The 12,110-nt window shown below is 43.5% G+C and overlaps 1 pseudogene; it reads left to right on the top strand.

Annotated features, from left to right (window-relative positions):
* Positions 1–606: 606 nt before the first annotated feature.
* On the top strand, positions 607–3,497 carry LOC123181927 (protein WEAK CHLOROPLAST MOVEMENT UNDER BLUE LIGHT 1-like; annotated as a pseudogene).
* Positions 3,498–12,110: the final 8,613 nt, after the last annotated feature.

The following is a 12,110-nucleotide window of genomic DNA, read 5'->3' as shown; positions in this document are numbered from 1 at the left end:
TATGATGTTTCCTAAGCCATGGCGTATTTTTCGGGGGAAACAGTCTCAAATTCGTTGCCTTTCCCTTTTGTTTGGCTATATATGCCTATATGGAAACCAAGTAAGGTTAGGTGGAACAGCTGCTGAATAATTGCAGGGATGAAAAGGTCAGGCTGTAGCAATGGATGACGAATGATGGAAACCATATAGAAACATCAAACATGTCATAGTTCTCGGGGCCAAAAGGGAAGGAAAAAATGTTATGCTCGTTGTAAGGGTTTCATTAATTTAAAGCCGGGCGATGGCCTCCTTTCCCAAAAAAAAAGCTGTTGTGTTCGTACTATACCTTCAGTCAACCTTTACTGCACAGCAGCACCAGGGTGCTCATGACAAACACATCAGAACTAGGCTGATTTGTTCTGAAAATTGACAAATGCAAAACTTGAGTTGATTCTCACAGCTTATTTTCTCTGTGATGTGGAGGCTATAGTTTGTGTTGTGCCTTCCTGTTAAGCTGAATGCCACCCAGCAAGTTTGCATCGCCTTAATTAAACTCATGTACTTCTCTGGCTTTGCCTTCACCTTCTCTAAGTTTTCCCCTCTTTTTGTTTGAAATTTCTTCAGGAGAACATCTTGTCAGAAAGGCTAATCCTGCTGAATACAGTAACACGAGAGGACTTGGGCAGATTCAGCGATTTCTCCGCTACCATGGAAGCTCCTGATAGCACTCATCACAGGGACGCAAGCATGCAGGATGGTGGAGAGCCGGCAACACTTCTTCCAGAAAATCTAGGTCCACCATCCCTGGAGATTCAAGAAAGTCACCTCATAACTTGACAGAGCAGCAGGATAATTTGAAGACCCATGTAGGTAATAGTGAACCTGCATCACCAGAAATGTTCTCACGCTCGGATCCTGCTCAAGTATCCAACACTTCCTTGAACGACAAGACCGATGGCGAAACTTCCAGAAATAACACTGAAAAAGTGAACAATATATCTGATAATGGTTCAGGCAGTGACAGTACCGTGGTAACAAGTGCAAGGAAATCTAACGGGGACAATACAGATCATCGGGTGAACATTGCCACCACACCAAATAAGAGAGCAGAAACTGAAACCAGGCCATACAAAGGCCTTGTTGACACTGCTGCACCATTTGAGTCTGTCAAAGAGGTTGTCAGCAAGTTTGGAGGAATTGTTGACTGGAAAGCATACAGAACCCATACATTGGAGGTAATGCTGCTTTCTTTATCAATGTGCACGAATGTTCCCAGCAAAGAAGAAAAAGGAAATAAAAATGCACAATTTTTTTTTGATTTATGTGCATCTCCATCCCATAACAGGAATGCATGCACTTCCTCTTTTAGGAGCACATTTAAACTTGAAGTGTGATGTAGATTACTGCAGAATATAATTATATGCAGAGACGCGGGGCTATGCAACTTGAACTTTTGTGATGTAGAACTTGATTTCAGCAGTTTCTGAAACTTTTGTGATGTAGAACTTGATTTATATTATATGCAGAGACGCGGGGCTACGCAACTTGAACTTGAGAAGGTTAAACAAGACATTCCACAAGTCAAAGAAGGTTCAGAAACTGCTGAAATGGCAAGATCGCTAGTGGTCGAGGAGCTAGAGACAACCAAAAGGCTTGTAGAGGAGCTGAAGCACAAGCTGGAGAGAGCAGAGGTTGAACTGGAGCAATCAAAGCAGGATTCTGAACTTGCACAACTCAGATCACAGGAAATGGAGCTGGGGATCGAGAATGGAGCCAGTGTAGTAGCTCAAACAGAGTTGGCAGTAGCCAAAGAAAGGCATCAAAAGGCTATTGAGGAACTGAAGATGGTCAAAGAGGGATTAGGATCAACACAAGAACAGTACACCACCTTAGTAAGTGAAAGGGATGCAGCAATCAAAAGAGCAGAGGAAGCTGCTTCTGCTGCGAAGGAGAGCGAGAAGCGAGTCGAGGAGCTTACTCTGGAACTATTCGCATCCAGAGAATCTCTCGAGTTGGCGCACGCCGCGCACCACGACGCAGAAGAGCACAGGCTTGGAGCAGCTTTGGCAAGAGAGCAGGATTGCCTGGCCTGGGAGAGAGAGTTGCAGCAGGCGAAAGAGGACTTGCGGCAACTCGATGAGCAAATCCTATCCAAAATCTCTGTCCAGTCCAAACTTGATGGAAACAAGGGCATTTTGCTTAGGCTCAGTGCTGATCTGGCTGCCTATATGGCAAGCAAATCTAACGAAGAAGCCGGAGCAGTTGAGGAGCATGGTTCTGAGGAAGATAGAGAAATGATTAGGTCAATCAAGCAAGCTCTAGCATCAGCCAGAATGGAGCTTGAGGGTGTTAGAGGAAACATAGCAAAAACAACCGATGAAGCCAACTTAATACGAGCTGTTGCAGAATCGCTAAAGACAGAGCTGGATAAGGAGAAAGCTTCACTTGTTACATTGCAACAGAGGGAGAGCATGGCGTCCATCACACATTCTTCTCTAGAAGCCGAGCTCAGTAGAACAAAACAAGAGATAGAAATGGCGTACACCAAGGAAGCAGAAAGCAGGGCAAAAATGGCAGATATTCCAAAGATGCTGCAGCGAGCAGCCCAGGAGGCAGATGATGCCAAGGTGGCAGCACATTCGGCACGAGAAGAACTGAGGAAATCCAAGGAAGAAGCCGAGCAAGCCAAGGCCGCTGCCACGACTGTGGAGGTCAGGCTACGTGCAGCTTTGAAAGAAATAGAGGCGTCTAAGGCATCCGAGAGGTTGGCACTAGTGGCAGCTCAAGCATTGCAAGAGAGTGAGGAGGCTACAAGTGCTGAAGATTCTCCGAGAGTGACACTTCCGGTAGGCGAATACTACCTTCTTAGCAAGAGGGTTCATGAAGCCGAAGAGCTCGCCAGCGAGAGGGTGGCGGCATCGTTGGCGCAAATAGAGCTGGCGAAAGAATCTGAGTCAAGGAGCCTGGAGAGACTTCTTGAAGTAACCAGGAGTATGGATCAAAAGAAGGATGCTCTCAAAATCGCATCGCAGAGGGCTGCCATGGCAGAGGAGGGGAAACTTGGCGCCGAGGCGCAGCTGAGGAAATGGAGATCTGAGCATAAGCAGCTTCGAAAAGCTCATGAAGCTGCAAAATACGCAACTAGTCCTTTGAGTACTCCATTTGCTGGATACAAGGAGGCCTCTTACCAGGAAAATAAGGAGGTCCTTACAGAACCAATATCATACATGTCAGATAATAGCATGGGTGGATTTGTTTCGGACAAGAAGCTACGGAAAAAGAAGACGTTCTTCCCCCAGATGTCCACCCTTTTCTCTAGAAAGGTGCAGACACAAACATAAAAATGACCATGTGTACACACACACGTATCTTGTTTTCCATTGTACAGCGTAAAATTGTAAATGGTGTATTAACTAAATAAGGTTGTTTTGCGAAGCCTTGCGATTTGTTGTAGACACCTACAGCTGAGGGCATACCATGTGTCTGTGAATGATGTTTGAAAACTGTTGATGCTTAAATCCATATATATGAAATATGAAATGCTTGGGATCTTCCGATGCCATTGGTATTATAATTGACCTTTCTGTATAACCCAACAATGGAGAGTGGAAGAGCCAAGATTCAGCAAATTAAGGCAAAATAAGGGGCAGGTAACTGCAGAATGATTGGGATATCCATCACCCAGGGTTGACGCTATGAGAAAATTTTCCAAAATTGCGAACACATGCAAATAGAAGAATAATGACACGGCAATAGCAGAAAAATACTGATGTAAAGTATAAATAAACACTATTGGATAAACAACAAAAGATCATCCTTACACTGTATGTTGTAGCTGTAGGTCTGCAACACTTCCGATAAATATGTCCAAAATAATGTGCTACCCAGCCAAAATAATATCCCCTTTCCCTCCCTCTCTATACAGAGATAACCAACATAAGCGTTGATGGGTTTACTTGTGAAAGCTTAAGTTCAGAAGATAGCGATTTTCTCACTGCAGAATTCTCCTTTGGGGAAATCAAGTCTGCAGTGTTTTATATGGGATACAAGGCAGCTGGCCCTGATGGGTTCCCTGCTAGGAGTTTTGGGAAGGGTTAAACATGATCTCAAAGATCTATTTGGTAAGTTTCACAGGGGGAGTTTGGATGTTGAGACGCTGAATCATGAGATTGTTTCTCTAATTTCAGAAGTGTCAGACAGTGATACAGAAATCCAGAACTATTTGTGCGAAATGTAAGTTATAAGATACTTGTTAAGATTTTGGCAAACACACTGGGTGTAATAACTGCCAAAGTGGTATCTCACACCCAAACTGGTTTTATTAAAGGGTGGTACATTGTGGAAGGAGTGGTGCAACTCCATGGAATTCATTCTGAAAAGCAATCAGGTCTTTTGCTAAAACAATGACTTTAAAAGACATATGACAAGGTCAAATGGTCTGTTATGTGTCAAATTATGCAAAAGAAAGGCTTTGGGGATAAATGGGGTGATTGGATCATGAATATAGCCAGGGGAAGGGTGGCTATCAAGGTCAATGACCGGGTGGGACCTTAGATCCCTACTTTTAATGTATTAAGAAAGGGAGATCCCTTGTCACCTCTTCTTTTTGATCTTATTAGTAATGGGCTAGCCATTCTTGTCAAGAAAGCACAAGGAAATGGTTTGATCAAAAGGCATTATACTAAATTTGCTGTGAAATCCTTTAGGAGAAGAGAACTCAAGCCAACTTAACTCTCAAACTGAATTGTAATCCACTCGACCGGTCCATCTATCCAATCAAATCCAAGAGCAAAGTACTAGACAAGGTGGAGTGCTTCTACTTGATGAGGTCTTGATCATCCTCACAAGGTGGAGGTCTTGGCCTTGATCATCTCCCACGGGGAGGCCTCGAAGAGGGAAGGCACTTGGCTCTCGATGTCTAAATCATATTTTCGAAGACCATAAGGGTTGAGTTTGGACTTATATTTGCGCCATGTGATGCACTGTTGAACGCGCAACTCCACATCTTGGGCCAATGAAGAAGCTGGAGAGCATCAAGTAAGCATTCTCTACTCCAAAATGTCCCATCAAGACACACCATGATGTCTTGCAAAAATAGCAAATGCACAACCGACTTGGGAATGCATAGTTTGTTAGCTCTAAAGAGAAAACCTCCATGCAAATAATAGTTCTCCCAACCTTTACCCTCTTTGGAATATGAAAAGGGAATACCAAAAGTAGGGTTCAATCATACAAGTCCTCACGCTTTTAAGGTCCAACACTATAACCTCAAGTAGATTCAAAAAGGGTCATTTTGTGGGAACGAGCACCCTCCAACATTTCATTGCTCTCTTTTATGTTCACCACATAGGAAAATGATTCAATAAATTCAGCTCACTTTACCTATGATTTAGTTTAGCTTGGCCCTCCAGATAATCCAAGGATTTCATGATCCGAGTGAATAAGAAACTCCTTAGGCCAAAGTTAGCATTGCCAAACCTCAATCACATGAACTAACACATAGATCATTGTCATAGATGAGGTAGTTAAGTAACGCCTATTCAGAGATGGAACTTTAAAATAAGGGCCACAAGGCGATACCTATCTGGATGGGCGAAACACACCAATGGACTATACAAAAAAGGAAAGCAACGCCTCGCCACCATTATTGATGACCTCGATAAAATCATAGAGACTCGCATCTTGTCACAACAAGAGATTGAATTGAAAAATCAATCCAATGAGAAGATTGCACGTCTTTTGCGAGAAGAGGAAATCAAATACTACCAAAGATCCAAAGCCGACTTCATCTTGAAGGGAGACAATAATACACGATACTTCCAACTTGTTGCCAATGGTCGGCATAGAGAGAAGTGTATATTTAGTCTCCAACAAGATGAGGGACGGATCGAAGGTCACGCGGAGCTCAAAAGTTATATCTCCAAATACTACAAATCTCTGTTTGGGTCACTTGATGAAGGGAACTTCACCCTTAACGAGACCTAGATAGATGATATTCCACAAGTCACAACAGGAGAGAATGATATCCTAGCGGCACCTTTCTCTGAGGAGGAGGTGAGGGCGGCGGTGTTTCAAATGGAACACAATAAACTCTAGGCCTTGATGGCTTCCCCACAGAATTCGATCAGAATTTCTGGGATATCATCAAGACTGGCCTATTGGAGTTGTTCAATTGTCTTCATGCTGGACAACTTGATCTATTCAGGCTTAATTTTGGTGAGATCTTTTTGTTGCCAAAAGCTAAGGAGGCTGAGCGGATCCAGCAATATAGACCCATATGTCTCCTTAATTTCAGCTTCAAGATTTTCACCTAAGTGGCTACTAATAGGCTCAACACGGTTGCTGATCATGTCGTTCGGCCATCTCAAACGGCTTTCATGCAAGGTAGAAATATACTCGATGGAGTAGTAATCCTACATGAGACCGTTCACGAGATGCACCGTAAAAACATGAGTGGATTGACTTCGAAAAGGCCTATGACAAGGTCAAATGGTCGTTCCTTAAACAAGCACTAAGAATGAAAGGATTCTTCGATAAATGGCGCTAGTGGATCCAAAATTTCGTTACTGGAGGTAGTGTGGCTGTCAAAGTCAACGATGACATAGGCCATTATTTCCAGACAAAAAAAGGACTACGACAGGGTGACCCCATGTCTCCAATGTTATTTAACATTGTGGCTCACATGTTGTCTATTCTGATTGATCATGCCAAGCAGGACGGACAAATTGCAGGAGTAGTGCCCCACCTTGTGCATGGTGGCCTCTCTATTCTAGAATATGCCGATGATACAATTATTTTTTATGGAACATGACCTAGATAAGGTTCGAAACCTGAAACTATTGCTTTCAGTGTTTGACCAGATGTCAGGCCTTAAAATTAACTTCCATAAAAGCGAATTGTTTTGCTTTGGAGAAGCCAGTGAGGCAGCGGCTGAGTATGCCGACCTGTTTGGTTGTGCGCAAGGCCAGTTCTCGATTAAATATTTAGGAATACCGATTCATTATCGGCGTCTCACTAATGCGGAGTGGAAACATGTAGAGGAGCACTTAAAGAAACGGTTGAGCAGCTGGAAAGGCAAGTTGCTCTCTGTTGGAGGACGACTGGTCTTAATCAACCCGGTCCTCACAAATATGGTTCTCTATATGCTCTCTTTTTTCCAACTCCCAAAAGGGGTCTTGCAGAGGCTGGATTATTTCAGATCCAGATTCTTTTGGCAAGGGGACAGTGAAAAGAAAAAATATAGGCTTGCCAAATGGAGCGTAGTTTGTAGGCCGAAAGACCAAGGTGGACTTGGCATTCATGACCTTCAAGTCAAGAATGATGCCTTACTAAGAAATGGTTGTTCAAACTACTTACTAAGGATGGCGTTTGGCAAGCCCTGTTGCGCAATAAGTATCTAGGCCAAAAAGTTATGTCACAGGCCTATTGGAAACCTGATGACTCACACTTTTGGACTGGTCTAATGGCGGCGAAGAAACACCTTTTCCTCTTTGGATCCTTCGCGGTAAAAGGTGGGTCTGAGATTCATTTCCGGGAGGACAACTGGCTAGGCAATGCGAGCCTCCGAGAATAATATCCAGTTTTGTACCGCATTGTTCGCGATAAGTATGATACTCTAGCCCAGGTGCTTAGTTCATTCACGCCCAATATTTCTTTCAGGCGGGATTTGATTGGCCCTCGTCTTATGTCATGGCAACATATTTTATATCGATTGGGGTCAACTAACCTGACACAAGATGTTTCGCTGGATCCTCGGTACATCTGGGTCTTTCACGGTCGACTCTATGTACCATGCCCTCACGCATTCAGAGGGCCCCGTGGATAATAACAAGAAAATTTGGACGTTGAAGATTCCACTGAAAGTTAAAATCTTCATGTGGTATCCACGAAGGGGAGTTGTGCTAACCAAAGACAATCTCGCCCGTCGCAATTGGCACGGGAGTAAGAAGTGTAGTTTTTGTACTCATGAGGAGAAAATCAAACACCTCCTTTTCCAATGCAAGTTTGCGCGTTCTGCGTGGTCAGTCGTCCAAATAGCGTCCAATTTGTATCCGCCCACAATGTTGCTAATATTTTTGGTCACTGGTTGGACAGAATTTCAAATAGGTTCAAAACGCTAATTCGGGTGGGAGCATATGCCTTATTATGGGCACTCTGGCTATGTAGAAATGATTTGATTTTCGAGGGCAAAAACACCTCTCCTTTGCAGGTTATTTTACGTTGTACGCACTTGCTTCGTACGTGGTCTACACTACACCGAACGGGGTATCAATCGTTGTTCAAGGCAATGTGCACGCGGTTGGAGCGGGTGGCCAAGGAGATCTTCACCCAGAATGGGTGGCAGCATAATCTCCGGATTGGTGCACCACCTCCTTCGACATAGGCATAGTGTCGGTCCTATATGATCCTACTGTTGCGGATATGTTGCTTTTTTATCTTCTTTTAGTTTGTTTTTGTTTGGCTGTGTGCATCTTAGTTATGCAGAGCGGGCGATACTCATCATGTTTTGTATCCGCTTGATGCTATATTTTGAGTCAATAAAAATGCCCTTTATTGAAGAAGATGAGGTAGTTAAGTTAATCATTTAATTTTCCATTATAATATGCCACCAACACACTTTGTTGCATAAGAGAACGATATCCACCTACCATACTCTTGTATTTGAGCACAACCTCATCTTATAGTAAGCATTCTCCATGCTAAAAATGTCCCATCAAGACGCCCCCATGACATCTTGCAAAATTAGCAAATGCACAACCGACTTGAGAATACATAGTTTGTTAGCTCTCAAGAGAAAACCTTTATGCAAATAATAGTTCATCCGACCTTTACCCTCTTTGAAATGTGAAAAAGGAATACCAAAAGTAGGGTCCAAGCATATAAGTCCTTAACGCATTAAAGGTCGAACACTATAACCTCAAGTAGATTCAAATAGGGTCATTTTGTGGGAAAGAGCATCCTCCAACATTGTCATTGCCCTTTTTATGTTCACCACGTAGGAAAATGATTCAATAAATTCAGCCAACTTTACCTATGATTCATTTTAGCTTGGCCCTCAAGATACTTCAAGGATTTCATGATCCGAGTGAATAATAAACTCCTTAGGCCAAAGTTAGTGTTGCCAAACCTCAATGGCATGAACTATCACATGTATCATTGCCATAGACGAGGTAATTAAGTTCACCATTTAATTTTCCATTATAATGTGTCGGCCAGCTTGAGCTATTCAAGCTTAATTTTGGCAAGATCGTGTTGTTGCCTAAGGATGTTGGGCGGATCCAGCGTTATAGACTCGTATGTCTTAGTCAGCTTCAAGATTTTCATCCAAGTGGCTACTAATAGGCTCAACACGGTTTGCTGACCATGTCATCCGACCATCTCAAATGGCTTTCATGCAAGGAAGAAATATACCCGACGGAGTAGTAATCCTACATGAGACTGTTCACCAGATGCACCGGAAAAACATGAGTGGAATAGTTTTCAAGATTGATTTTGAACAGGCCTATGACAAGGTCAAATGGTTGTCCCTTCAACTTTCTACAATAAATGGCATCGACGGGTCCAAACTTTTGTTCTTGGAGGTAGTGCCGCTATAAAAGTCAATGATGACAAAGGTCATTACTTTCAGACAAAAGGATTACGTCAGGGTGATCCCATGTCTCTAATGTTATTCAATATTGTTGCCGACGTGTTGGCCATTCTGATTGATTGTGCCAGGTAGGACAGTCAGATTGCAGGAGTAGTGCCACACCTTGTAGATGGTAGCCTCTCCATTCTGCAAAATGTCAAGGATATGCTTCCTTTTGTGGAACATGACTAATGGCTATGTATTTTAAGCATTCTTAGAGCTTATTTATTGCATGTTCTCCACATATATCATGTCCAACCAAATATGTGTCCATTATGCATGATTACCGGTTTTTACACTTTTCCTTGTGAGCATTGCACATTTAGTATTTTGTATAGTTTTTATTAGTTTTCTTGTGTCTATAGGTGTTTTGGAGCAACCTAGGACCAAACACGATGAAAGGACCAAAGATTTGTTCAAAACAAAGGATTTACAGTACCAGACTTGGGTGTTTCGGATAGGGAAAAGAGTGATTTTTTTCAAAGTGCTCCAAATCAAGATCTAATGCCATCGCAGTGTCGGCGTCGCTCTCGCGAATCCCGCGAGCCCAAGAACGTCAAAATTGGAGTCCGTATGGAAAAGATGGCCACCAAAATACCGAAAGAGTCTAGAACGCAACATTGCGTCTGGTACGACCGCATGAAATCAGCATTGAAAGTTTCCCTTTCAGACGGGATTCTTCACAGATTCCATCCCCGTTAGTTCCCACACGATACTTGAACAATAAGGAATGATTTGGGAGAGGATAAGCTGAAGGAAATATGCCCTAGAGGCAATAATAAAGTTGTTATTTATATTTCCTTATATCATGATAAATGTTTATTATTCATGCTAGAATTGTATTAACCAGAAACTTAGTACATGTGTGAATACATAGACAACCAGAGTGTCCCTAGTATGCCTCTACTTGACTAGCTCGTTAATCAAAGATGGTTAAGTTTCCTAGCCATAGACATGTGTTGTCATTTGATGAACGGGATCACATCATTAGAGAATGATGTGATGGACAAGACCCATCTGTTAGCTTAGCATAATGATCATTTAGTTTTATTGCTATTGCTCTCTTCATGACTTATACATGTTCCTCTGACTATGAGATTATGCAACTCCCGAATACCGGAGGAACACCTTGTGTGCTATCAAACGTCACAACATAGCTGGGTGATTATAAAGATGCTCTACATGTGTCTCCAAAGTTGTTTGTTGGGTTAGCATAGATCAAGATTAGGATTTATCACTCCGTATATCGGAGAGGTATCTCTGGGCCCTCTCGGTAATGCACATCACTATAAGCCTTGCAAGCAATGTGACTAATGATTTAGTTGCAGGATGATGCATTACAGAACGATTAAAGAGACTTACCGGTAACGAGATTGAACTAGGTACGATGATACCGACGATCGAATCTCGGGCAAGTAACATACCGATGACAAAGGGAACAACGTATGTTGTTATGCGATTTGACCGATAAAGATCTTCATAGAATATGTAGGAGCTAATATGAGCATCCATGTTCCGCTATTGGTGTCTCAGTCATGTGTACATAGTTCTCGAACCCGTAGGGCCCGCACGCTTAACGTTCGATGACGACTTTGTATTATATGAGTTATGTGTTTTGATGACCGAATGTTGTTCGGAGTCTTGGATGAGATCACGGACATGACGAGGAGTCTCGAAAGGGTCGAGACATAAAGAATGATATATTGGACGATGTTATTCGGACGCCGGAAGAGTTCCGAGAGGTACTGGGTAAAAACAGAGTGCCGGAGGGGTTACCGGAACCCACCGGAGAAGTAATGGGCCAACATGGGCCTTAGGGGAGAGAGAGGGCAGGCCACGAGGAGGTGGTGCACCCCCTCCCCCCATGGGGAGTCCGAATAGGACTAGGGGAGGGGGCGCGGCCCCCCTTTCCCTCTCCCTCTTCCTTCCTTCTTCCCCCTTCCACCAAGTGGAATCCTACTAGGACATGGAGTCCTAGTAGGACTCCTCTCTCTTGGCGTGCCCTATAGGGGCCGGCCGGCCTCCCCCTCTCCTCCTTTATATACGGAGGCAGGGGGCACCCTAGAACACACAAGATCAATTGTCTTAGCTGTGTGCAGTGCCCCCCTCCACAGTTTAATACATCAGTCATATCGTTGTAGTGCTTAGGCGAAGCCGTGCGCCGATAACTTCATCATCACCGTCGCCATGCCGTCGTGCCGACGAAACTCTCCCTCATCCTCAACTGGATCAAGAGCTCGAGGGACGTCATCATGCTGAACATGTGCAGAACACGGAGGTGCTGTACGTTCGGTACTTGGATCGGTTGGATCGTGAAGACGTTTGACTACATCAACCGTGTTACTAAACGCTTCCGCTTTCGGTCTACGAGGGTACGTGGACACACTCTCCCCGCTCGTTGCTATGCTTCTCCTAGATAGATCTCACGTGATCGTAGGAATTTTTTTGAATTACTACGTTCCCCAGCAATGGCATCCGAGCCAGGTCTATGCGTAGATGTTAT

The sequence above is a fragment of the Triticum aestivum genome, chromosome 1D, assembly GCF_018294505.1.
Source record: "Triticum aestivum cultivar Chinese Spring chromosome 1D, IWGSC CS RefSeq v2.1, whole genome shotgun sequence".
Classification (NCBI taxonomy): Eukaryota; Viridiplantae; Streptophyta; class Magnoliopsida; order Poales; family Poaceae; genus Triticum; species Triticum aestivum.
This window is presented reverse-complemented; position numbering and strand designations above follow the sequence as displayed.